The sequence below is a fragment of the Protopterus annectens genome, chromosome 2.part2 (assembly GCF_019279795.1).
Source record: "Protopterus annectens isolate FY-2018-M chromosome 2.part2, PAN1.0, whole genome shotgun sequence".
NCBI lineage: Eukaryota > Metazoa > Chordata > Ceratodontiformes > Protopteridae > Protopterus > Protopterus annectens.
In genome coordinates this window covers 127,404,930-127,418,435 of record NC_056730.1, presented here as the reverse complement: position 1 = coordinate 127,418,435, position 13,506 = coordinate 127,404,930, and positions in this window count along the sequence as shown.

Here is a 13,506-nt window from a genome sequence, read left to right as displayed (position 1 = left end):
CTCATTAAGCAGGAACATGGAACTGGGGTTTATTATCATATTAGGATAATGAGAGTATCTGTGGCTGCTGGAGCTTCCATTGGCAGAACTTGGCAGCATCATTGTGTGGCAATGGGAGAAGGAGTGGTTGTGGCAATGGGGGAAGGAGTGGTTGTGGCAGCAAGACTGCCTACACCACATAGAAATCTGTTGCTACTAGAGTTTTTCCTATTGTTCAAATATTTTTTAATATCGTTCTGATATGCTGCTTAGCCCTTTATGTGGATTAACATATCATCATGGAAAGAAGACTGGTGTATACAAAGGTGTAACACTCTTACTTCTCTGTCTCTTGCACAGTAAACCTTCTTGATCCATTTATAATTGGTAAAATATTTGCCTTTATGTTATAATGACCCATAATTCAGCTATCAGAATAAATCTACAAAAATACACTGCTCAAAAATATCACCTTTGACATCAGACTTCCCAGTTCTGTCTGCACTGGTGTTTACAGAATGTATGTAAATTATATTTCGCATTACACTGTATTATTGGATAGCACTGAAGTACTTTGCAACTGTACTATACAAATGGCTGAACTGTCTACATCACACATAAGTACTGATATAGTGAATATATGCGTTATTCAATACAGGAATATGTGAGCTGTCTCTTTAGAGTGCTTGGAAATTTGTAAATACACACTATGCATATCTTTTGTCATTTTTTAATTAAATTTTCAAAGTGTAACAGAAACCAGAGAAAAAGCAAATGGGTCTACAGTACAGTAAATATATACAACCTAAGAATGTCCATGATAGGGTAGGCCCATAGATTCATAGGTTCATATTTAAATACTAGGCTAGCTGGCCTTGTGGGGTGTTTTAAGCTTAGCCAATTTCCTTTTTGGTTCTTGAATCAACCCATCCAGTTTGATGTTTGATTTGCCCTACCCATCTCATGGTCAATAATTATATGTTATCCAAGTAAGAATAACTGGGATCATTCCACAGATAATTTTATGGGACCTATGTATGGAATAAAGCATTTAAGCTCTACCTTTGTCCACTAGCAATACAGGGGGCAATCATGGGACATATATTCTATTACTCATCCAAATACCTAGTTGTACTTAAAATATGGACAGGAATAATCTTTGTTTTATGTGGTTGGGGATTCTATTTCAGAGCAGTTGCATCCCCTGCAAGATATACCTGTCCCTGCAAACCATTCTTGTGATATTGCAAAAAAGGTTTACATCCTATGACTGAGTATTTCTGATGCCATTTGACTTGCAATAGATACATCAGTATTGGGTCAGAGGATGGCTTGTATGCCAGACACAGGTCACTTCTGTGGGATACCCATGACAATGTAATATAAATGTTTCGGTATGACGTTTTTCTGTGTACATGGGAGTATATTATCAGTGTATAAATAGTTATATAGGAGGCAACTTGTGCAGAGGAAATCTCTTGTGGATTAATTCACTGAGTTGTTATACAGAACTTTACTAAAGAATGTAGTACTACAAACAGTAATACATTATTTTTTACGTGTAATGTCCATCCCATAATTTGGGACACATTTCTGCCAGGACAAATCATATGCTGATAGCCATATTAACATTAGATGTGTGAAAATAGTTTCCCTTATGAGGGACTTAAATGGCTATAGGGTTGAAAGACAAACATTTAACATGGTCCAGGAAATGGAAAACTAAAAAAAAAAATAAAATAAACTTGGTTAAACTGAGTTATAGTAGGAAGGTAACGCTTACAATACCATGCAAGGACAAACTTTTTTGAATAAATATGTGTGGCATAAGACCACCCTGATGGAACATCACAGAATAAGCTCAAACCCACAACGGCATTGAACTCATTCTGGACCCATCTCAGGCCAAACCCCTATTTACTATATCTAAATGAGGTCTGAAATAAAATTCCTGCATCCATAGTGGAATGCAAAATTTGATTAATAACAATTGCCTACCTAAGTTATCTATGAACACAGTTTTGAAAAATCCAGTATCAGTGGGTCTCCATAGAAGGCATTAAGCTGAAACAAGATGCCTGCTCTTTTCTTATAAAAAAACATTAAAACATGAATTTCATTAACAGTATAAAATGTAACAAGAATAGTAAAACATTAAAACATGAATTTCATTAACAGTATAAAATGTAACAGGAATAGTAAAACATTAAAACATGAATTTCATTAACAGTATAAAATGTAACAAGAATAGTAAAACATTAAAACATGAATTTCATTAACAGTATAAAATGTAACAAGAATAGTAAAACATTAAAACATGAATTTCATTAACAGTATAAAATGTAACAAGAATAGTAAAACATTAAAACATGAATTTCATTAACAGTATAAAATGTAACAAGAATAGTAAAACATTAAAACATGAATTTCATTAACAGTATAAAATGTAACAAGAATAGTAAAACATTAAAACATGAATTTCATTAACAGTATAAAATGTAACAAGAATAGTAAAACATTAAAACATGAATTTCATTAACAGTATAAAATGTAACAAGAATAGTAAAACTTTAAAACATGAATTTCATTAACAGTATAAAATGTAACAAGAATAGTAAAACATTAAAACATGAATTTCATTAACAGTATAAAATGTAACAAGAATAGTAAAACATTAAAACATGAATTTCATTAACAGTATAAAATGTAACAAGAATAGTAAAACATTAAAACATGAATTTCATTAACAGTATAAAATGTAACAAGAATAGTAAAACATTAAAACATGAATTTCATTAACAGTATAAAATGTAACAAGAATAGTAAAACATTAAAACATGAATTTCATTAACAGTATAAAATGTAACAAGAATAGTAAAACTTTAAAACATGAATTTCATTAACAGTATAAAATGTAACAAGAATAGTAAAACTTTAAAACATGAATTTCATTAACAGTATAAAATGTAACAAGAATAGTAAAACTTTAAAACATGAATTTCATTAACAGTATAAAATGTAACAAGAATAGTAAAACATTAAAACATGAATTTCATTAACAGTATAAAATGTAACAAGAATAGTAAAACATTAAAACATGAATTTCATTACCAGTATAAAATGTAACAAGAATAGTAATGCAAAGATCGTATATGATAAAGGGAATATAAGGGAAAAGACACTAGTAAGAGAAAACTGATTACAGCCATCCCGCGTACTAAGATGCTTTGATGTCTCATTTGCATATACACTCTATGATAAAATGACAGGTTCATTTCGACAGATGGATAGCTTACTGCACATTCTATTTCATGCCCTCCCCCACCGACACAATGGTTAATCCAAGGTTTACTTCAGATTGTTAGTATAATTCATCCTTTGCTGCTCTAGACTCTAGATCTTTTACTTCTTGCTATAAAATGACAGCTTTTCATTAGTTTTCTCTCAGTATAAACCTCGCCACAAGAATAAACAGAACATGCTGGAGGGATAGATTCCTGTCACAGAGACTCCCCATGCTTTGGAACCAAATTCCTAACTACATTAGGCAGAGCCCCTCACTAACACTCTTCAAGAGAAGCCTTGAAGAGTGGAAGGGTAACAGAAAATACACCCCTGGGATCACTTCATTGGCTCTGCTTGACAGAGGGTCAGTTAATTAATCAATGGGGCAGCGAAAGCCGACACACTCTGGCTAGGCTTAAAAATGCCCTTGGGCAGATAGCCTAGTACCTAACTATGAACCTATGAACCTATAAAGGAATTCGCTGAAAAATCTAAATTTCTACACAATTAATTTCTTTGGAGTAATGATAAATTTAAACCAGAACTGATTACTTAACTGTGCATTCTTTTTCATCCATTGTGTATTTGCTGGTTAATGCAGCTTTACTCCAGATCACTCTGACTGTGATTGCACATGTCAACTTCAACTCATTTTTGCAGATTTGAATGTTTGATATTATACTTTCTGGTTTAACACTGCCCCTGTTTGGTACTTTTCTAATGCTGCAAAGAAGCATGCTAAAAGTCTGCTTTTATAAAAAAAAGTCTATCTCAAGTGTAGTGATAATTTTCAAACTAGATTAAAGTCTGTTAATGAGAAATATACCGGATAGTGCCAATCGAATCCTCAGTCAAAAGGAAGAAGCAAAATGTTATAAAAAACTTTAGTGAAGTTTTCACCACCAAAGTATGTTGTTATTTACTTCACACTTGTGCGCTACATTAAAGATATAGCTTCAACTTTACAGCTTACTACCTTATATTAGTTCCTATTGTAAATGCTAAAAGATGTGTTTCCATTTGTTTTGCCACTATATGCCAATATTTACCTTTACTTGCTATATTTAATCCCCTTGCTTTACAGCAAATTAACATTTTAGGTCTATGCATTTATATTTTTCCAAACACTTTATTGTTTTCCACAGTGTGATCTTAAATGAGAGAGATAAACTGCACTGTGCATATATTTAATCATGACATAAAATCCTTATTCACAGGCCGCAGTGGTGCAGCAGTTAGCATTGTCACCTCACAGCAAGAGGTTCTCTGGTTCGATTCTTGGCTGGAGCGCCTTCTGTGTGGAGTCTGCATGTCCTCCTCATGGTTGAGTGAACTTTAAAGACATACAGGTAAGTGTTTTAGTGTGCCTTCTTAGAAGGCTGGGTGCAGGGCTGGCAATTTGACACTGCAAAAATCCACTGCCAATCGTTAGTGGACCGGAGTTCCGCTGTGGCGACCCCTAACCAGGAAAAGCCAAAAGAAGAAGACACAGAATCCTTATTCACAGTGATTCTGAATGATTATGATGTGTTGTCCATTAGGGACCTGTTATGTAAATATAGTGACCTCTCAAACAGACAGGTTGAAACCATATGCGAGTTACTTGAGAGATTGTCTTAGAAAACATCTTTCTTTTTGATAATAGATACTATCATCAGGTCTCGGGGATAGCAATGGGTACTTCCGTCACCAATACATATGCCAACTTAGTATTAGATAAATGGGAGAATGAAGCCATCTATAATGGCCCTGAATGTTTTCCAAATATTTTTTAAACATTTTTGGATGACACCGTCTTTATTTGGGAGGGTGATAGTGAAGAACTCTCCTAATTCATAGATTTTTTTGAATAACAGCACAATTTTTTTGAGATTCTCTATGGCTGCCTCTCCAAGCAATATCGAAGTTTTGGATGTTGCTGCAAATTACAGTGGGAATGATATGCACACATCTATTTATAGAAAGTCTGCCCATAAAAATAAATATCTACACAGATAAAGTATGCTTGCACCACATGTTTTTAAAGGGATTGTTAAAGCACAGATGATTCATACGAGTAGATTGAATACAGACTCTGCTAAATGTGTACAGCGAAGATATATGAATTTGTTGATAGGGGTTATGATGCTGATTCATTAGTTAATATTATTAAAGATGTCATTTCATTAAGAGACTCTATAGCTACTTTGGTAGTGACATAAGAACAGATGACCCTAAGAATGATCTTTGTGATAACAGTGTTGTATGATATATAACTACATACAGCAGATGCAGCAATGGTATAAGGAAAGTTATATCTGATAACTGGGCCATTTTAAGAACTATGCCTGAATTACAGAGGATTGTTGGAAATTGACCAACATTTACTTAATGTAAATGTTCTAATCTTAAGCAATGGTTATGTTACAAGGATGCGCGAGTTGGTTTTGTAACTTGACAATTTGCTAAAAATGGCACCTTTCCATGCCATAAAGGAGGAATGCAAACTCCCTGTAATCACAGCTATGCAGGTAAAAGCTGCACTCTCTAAAGCCAAAAAGACAGCATCCATGGGACTGGACAACATCCCAGGCTGTGTTTCACACAAACTTCAGAACGAACTGGCTTCCCACCTGAGCACCATGTTCAGTCATAGCCTCACATCAGGCTTTGTGCTCACGGAATGGCGTACAGCAACAGTTATCCCACTCCACAAAGGGGGAGCCACCACTGATCCCGGGAACTATTGCCCTACTAGCCTGACAAGCCTGATCTGTAAGGCTATGGAACATATCATCATGGAACTCATAAACAAAGACCTTGATAGCCTCCAAACTCTGGACCCCACCCAGTTCGGGTTTGTGAAAGGCAGATCATGCCTCATGAACCTGATCGACTTCTTTGAGGCAATCACCAAAGCCGTAGACGAGGGTAAGGTGGTTCACACAGCCTATCTTGACCTCGCTAAGGCTTTCAATACCATTCCCCATTCTGGAATTATAGCTAAACTCACTAAACTAGGTATAAATCCCTACATCACAAGATGGGTTGATAACTAGCTCACTGACAGAACCCACACTGTAAAAGTTGCAGACTCCCAAATCTGACTTCAAACCAGTGACAAGTGGAGTACCACAGCGTTCAGTCCTGGGACCTCTCCTGTTTGGTATCTACTTCTCTGAAGCACAGGCTAATACAGAAGACCTTTGGGTAATGAAGTTCACAGATGACTGCAACCTAGGAGCCATAGTAGAGTTCCCAAATGATGTGGACATCCTACAGAAGGGCCTCACTGAGACAGATGCCTGGTGTCAGAGCCATGGCCTCAGGCTCAATGCCAAAAAGTGCACTGTCATCCCCTTTGGCAAAAACTCTGTACCCATGAACAATGACATAGGCGGCAGTCTACTTAGTGCCGAATATGTGATAAGAGACCTTGGGACCCAGGTAGACAGTAGTCTCTCCTTTGATAATCACATCGCCACAGTAGTCAGGAAATCCTTCTACGTGGCACACCTCATCACAAAAGGGTTCTCATCCAGGAAAAAAGAGGTCATTGTTCCCCTCTGCTCGTCACTCATTAGACCCATTATAGAGTACATGTACCTCACAAGACATGTGCAGCAGCTGGAAAGGCCACAGAAGTACCTCACAAAGAGGATTACTGGCCTCAAACAGATGCCCTAGACTGACCGTCTCAAAAAACTCCAGCTTTATTCCGTAGCATATCACCTACTCCGAGGTGATCTCTGTCTAACATATAAAGGTATGTCAAACCCAGAGCTGTTGGACATGCTACACCTAAAGAAATCCCAATCCCTCCGAGCTACACGCTCTAGGGACCTAAACCTTGTCACTACAATAAACAGGACATGCTGGAGGGATGGATTCTGTCCCAGAGACTTCCCATACTCTGGAACAAGCTACCCATCTATGTCAAGCAAAGTTCCTCATTAGCACTCTTCAAGAAAAATCTTGATGAATGGATGGGAAATAGGAAATACACCCTGGGGATCACTTCTGTGGCTCTGCTCGACAGGGGCATAGGAAAATAACTTTCTTGGGTGGCGTAAGCCAGGGAACCTTGTTGGCTAGGCTTACTTAGCCCCTTGGGCCTATAGCCTAGTACCTACTTATGAACCTATAACTGCTGCTGTTGTAATCTCATTAGCAAAGACTTTCATTTTGTACATCCATTAACCAACAGAATGTATACTTTTAAATGTTTTGCAACTTGTAATTCAAATAGTGTGGTATACCTTGTGACTTGTAAGGCATGTCCTAGTTTTTATGTTGGGAAATCTAAGAGAAGATTAAAAAGACAGAATTATAGAACATAACTCGGACATCAGAAGGAATGTGTTAACTAATTCACTGACAAAACATGTTAATGATGCTGGCTTGTCCCATACTTTTACTTTTAGGGTCATAGCTAAGATTACTAAAAATGTTAGAAGGGCTGATTTAAATAATAGACTTGAGATCAAAGAATAGAATTGGATATTACAATTACAAGATGACTATCCAACAGGCATCAAACTGTTAGAGTTAAACCAGTGCTTTGGTTTAAACAATCATGCTTGAAATAGTTCTATTTTAGAACTTCTAGTAGGGAACCTGTTATGATGTCTTTTTTTAAAAAAATTGTATTGCTTTAATTGATTTATTGATGGGGAAATTTTATTGCCTGTGTGATTTAAATTTTAGTATTTAAATGCACTAGTATTGTTTCAATGTTTTTAGCACTGAGGATGGGTTTGTGAAAGCCAAAAAGCTTTGCCATTGGTATATTAAAGTGTTTTTATTTGGTACGTTGCTGAGTTTGTTTTTGTTGTTGTCATACTGTTCTACAAATTTCTGCTTTACTTTGACTCTCATTTTTATGTTGACATATATTTAATCATGTCAACTGTTCATACGGCATTTCAAGATATTATATTCCATGCCAGTATCAAACCTAAAATGTATTTTTTTGGCATGAATATACAGTTTTTCAGTCCAACAATTCTTCTTGTGACAACAGTGCTGTATGTCTGCCCCTTCCTATACAAAACTATGCACCAGACAAATCTGCTGCTTTCACATTTGTTTCTATACTTTACATGTTTGAGTCAGACACTGAACAGCCCACACATTTATTTGTATCAATCACTTGTATAGCTTTCCTTTGTTCATCTTTTCTTCTCTTGTTTTGCATATTTATGAGAAATGGTTCAATTAAGCAGAGTTTTTGTAGTCTTTACTTATATCTGTAGAACTTCTGTCCTCGTGTTTATAATGACATCTCAAGCTACGTGATGATTGTTCACCTGGAACTTTTATTTTCAACTGCTCCATCATGATGTGAAATACATAATCTAACATGGGCTGCAATATTGGCAAATGTAGGACACAACTTCATTAATGCATTGTATGCTGATTAGCATGTATCTGTTCACTGCATAGACTGTGTCATGGTGATGAACAGCAGTCTATGGAAAGCTGTTAGCCTCTGTGAATGACGTGTAGAAGCACATTCTACATAGCTTTTTTTTTTTTACTATTTATTTATTTATTTAAACTTTGTTAACTGGGTTAGACCCACTCAACTAATGGCTTCTTTTCAGAGAGGAACAGAGGTGGTATTCATACTAAACTGGGGACATTTGGCAAGTATACAATGAATTTTCCTACTCTTTTTGATAACTGCCATGAGAATTTTTATGTCCATCTGAACTACCACCAACTCATGCAGATGGGGCATTGGTTTAATGTCACATTGGAAGGATGGCACTTATGCTGCATTGCAGTGTCAGTAATGGAAATGAATCCCACTGACTGGTTTGGGAATAGAACCTCTGAATGAAAAATTACCTTATTATTGCACAGTTCCTCCCACTACACAACAACATACACAATCTCCCAGATGGGCATGATCTCCAAAAATCCTCTCTTCTCTTCCTAGATCATGTGCACAGCCAAGGTACTGAAATGCATCACTCTCTACCATGTGCCTCAGCAGCATCAAATACACAGATGTAGAATGCCTGATGCTACTCAGTCCTGTTGTTACAGAAAAACCCAATGAAATCTGCTAGGGAAGTGGACCATAAACAAAGGTCTTCCTTCACTCACCTGGTAACCTATGATGATTCTGACACCCTTCTCATGAATGCCCTCCCTGCAGCCACAGCCACACATACAAAACTGAGAAGGACAAGAAGATCCATAACTTTCTAACCATCACTTTCGTGGCCACTAAGAATACACTGATGGTTGTCTTCAATCAATCTGACTTAGGTTACAGTGATTCGAATGATAAAGAGAACAAGTCTACCTTCTGGACCAGGAATACCAATGCCTTGAGCAGACCATCGATCTTGTCAGTAGCAAGGGTCACCCCAACCTAATAGCAAAACTCAACAGACTGTTCCATGCCTTCTTGTGCACCTCGTGTACCGTCTCCTATGATCAAGAAAAAGCTAATGGATTGCCCTTTGATTAGGGGCTCTCTGTTGCTAAGACCAATGTATGGCTGTGCTTTTTAAAAGTGGCACATGACATCTTACAGTCCAAAGGCATATCCATTTCAAAATAAAACTGACTCTTCAATGGTATACCCAATAATGACCAGTCTTGTTTGTGGACAAGTAACGAATGAAAGGCCAATTATGTGTCTAACTTGCCACAGTTTATTAACCTGCCTTCTGATCTGCATTGCATGCATATTGAACTCTGGCCTTTTGCATATTAGTGTTGCCAGTTATGGAAGATCCCTGGGGAATGGAAAAAGGATGAATCAGTTAATATTCTCCTTCTCTATTTTTAAGGATTAATCCCAGAGGAAAAATTCTGAATGTCTCAAACTGGGGAACATGACAGGGACCAATTACTCTTCCTGTACACACTTTGTCTGTAAATCCCTTATAATACTTGTCTTACCATCAGCTAGGCTTAACTTTTTACAAGCTGCATCCACCAAGTTGGCATTTGATTTGATAGACAATTGTTTAGAAAAATCCTGTAACAATTCTTGTGCCATCTGCCATTCAGGATAATCTTTTAATATGGTAGTCAACACCTCTGGTCTAATGGGTGAATATGTGCTTCTATTTCTGATGGAGGTCACAAAAGGAATCTGATACTCCAGAATCTGAAAAAGGAGCTTTTGCCTCTGTCCAACTGGTCAGCCACATAATACGACTTCCTTGAGTCTAATGTAGTTAACCTCTGTGCTCTGGGTCCCTCTTTGACCCAACACTTGCAACTGAGTGTCCACCTCTGCAATGAGAGCATGCATGGGAAAATCTACAAGATGGCCAGACATATTCTGCCTATGCTAAAAGGCCAACAAGTCATAGGCTCAACCTCACCTAATCAATACCCTGTACGGTAGATGACTTTGGTCTATCAATCATAACCCACAATCAGGTGTCAGTGTGGCTTTCCTTCCATACTGGTATCTTGTTAACAGCCTTTAACTTGAAAGCCTTCTGATCATACTGAACCCATAATGACCCAAATATGAGAAAGTGACATTCTATCAGTATTAGAAAATATGTCAATAATGGCAACACATGATGTGGTTCTTTTGTGATGACCACCATCGTAGAGTGAACAAAGCTCACTACCCAGTTGTCCCAGGTATTCACTTTAAACTTACACCCCCCCCCCCCCCCCCCCAAGGACTATTAAAACCAATACTAAATCCTTAGCACCTGGCCCTAAAGTATCTAAAATACTGCATCAGCATCAACTAAATCAAAGAAATCAGTGTATTCCACATGCACTTTTCCTTAATTGCAGTGATATATAGACCATAAAGATCACCCCTAGCATCCCATAATCATTGCATGTCCATCAACCCATTTACATTCCAAGTAAAACTTGTAGCTTCCAAGTAAAACTTGTAGCATCCCATAATCATTGCATGTCCATCAACCCATTTACATTCCAAGTAAAACTTGTAGCTCCACCACCACCCTGCCTGACTGCTGCAGACCAATGGAAACCATGAAAATGATTAGCCATTGGGATCAGCTGCGTCTACAATCTGGTCACTGACACCTAAGCTAGCCATCTGTTGAGCATAGGGCAACCCCTTCTATACAACCAGCTGTAAGATCCCAGAGATCCTTCTTGAGACATTTTCTATTCTAAACCTTTAAACAGGCTAAAATTGATTGGCATTCATTGATTGGTTCTGCAAGTTACATTCATCTTAACAGTCAAGTTGGGAATTGTTACCTGACGGCACTTCTGTCAGCCATCCTTCCTCGTGCTGCTCTGCTGTACATTTACAAGACTGCTGTTTTGTCTTCAGTGCAAGTTCACTTTCCTGCGCCAACACATCCACTGAACAACTCCAAATCCTCTTTGACTGGGACTGAAGGGACACTTTTCACTACTGACATCTCTTAGCTGCAAATTCTTCAAACCATGCCTCAGCCAGGGAGGCAATCTTTCTCCAGTGACTTTTTATGTTATCCAGTAGTGTCACTAAGCCCCTGGAGCAAGAAATTAAACAGTCAGAGAAACTGGACATTGAGCAAAAACATAACCAAAAGATTGCAAATTATCCCTAAAACAAACAAACAAAAAATGTACAAATTAGAGTCCCTGGGATTCATTAAAAGACCTAGTGTGAGTTGTAGAGCTTGTCTAAAAAAGCCCTACTCTCACTCCACAGAATTTTGCAGTTCAGAGATTTGCCATTTGGGAAATCATAATTATCATCTACTTTGCACTTATCTGAAATGCAGATAACTTCACTGATCTGCACATGATGGTAGTTAACTGCTGCAGCCACATCATGTGTGCATAGACATCCCTTCTTCTGCAGTCACTCTCCTACACACACAAGTACACATTCAAACACAGTCTCTGTACCTGTTCCTAAGTTGTCTGTCCTCCCCCTATATCCCCTTTCACAGCTCTAGGCCATCACAAAAAGATGCAATCCCATGTTGCAAGCCATATTTATGGTGTCTAATAGTTCCCCCATCCCCTACTAGTTTAAATACTGTTGAGGCACAAGAGTTTAGATTACTCCCTGTTGTCTATTGGTCACCCCACTCCCGATCCCCATACTAGTTTAAGTGCCACTAAGCCACAAGTGTAATATCCCTGGAAGCTTGTGGTCCCTCCTCCCAATGTTGTAGACCGTACTCATTAGTCTAGGGGTTTGGAGGCATGACAGCCACTCCCAACTGACACTCAGACACACAGGCACATCAAAAACAAAGCCACACATGCGCACGCACACACACACACACACACACACACACACACACACACACACACACTGCTATCTACCCAATTACACTTACACTGTCATCTAATAATCTATTCAAACACACATGCACACACCTGTCTTCCCCCCCTTACTAACTCACTCACTTACTCACTCATACACCTACTGACCCTACCTTACCACTAAACTCCTCAGTATTTACTTCTTCCATAATGGATGAACATAGCCTTTTAGATGTATTCACTACAGTCGCATGTTAGGGCAGGCCGTGCTGATCTGAGAGATTGCATGAATCATTTGACACACAGGTGCTTTCCTAGAGGAAGTTCTGGGAGACAAAGCACATGGCTCGTTAGCATATGCCTCTCCCAAGACTACCTCATTAGCATATAGCATGGCTGCAGACCCCACTCTATACAGTGCTACATATCTGTTTCACTATGTTAGGGCTGTCTCTGAATTTAAAAAGCACAGTGTTAGGGCTGTTTTGGTGTTCAAAGTGTACATGTCACAATAACTTTTATGAATCACACCTCTGTGACATCAAGGAATAGGAGAATTTTCACAATATGCTGGCCAAATTTGTACATCTGTAAAATTATCACATTGAGTCACCCTTGACAATAGGCAAATGCTTAGCTGGATTAACCTGATCAGCAATCAATCAATCAACTGATTAGCAAACAAAGAAACAAGCATTTTATTTCCTTGAAAAGGTGGATTGTATATGCCATTTCACTATGTGGAAGAATTTTTCTTTTGTTTTCTTTTTTCATCAGTTTTGTGTCAGTTTCATCTAATTTCCATTCTGGCTTTTCTTCCTACTTCTTCCTGCAAACGTTTTGTTATTTTTCCCCTGAATTTTAGCCGGTGGCCAGTGGGACCTTTTGTAGGGTGCGCCATTTTCCATCCATTTTAGACATAGGTTATAGTGCAGTTGTATCTTACAGCTCTCCGACTGGATTACTCACAAGAAGGATATATATATATATATATATATATATATATATATATATATATATATATACATA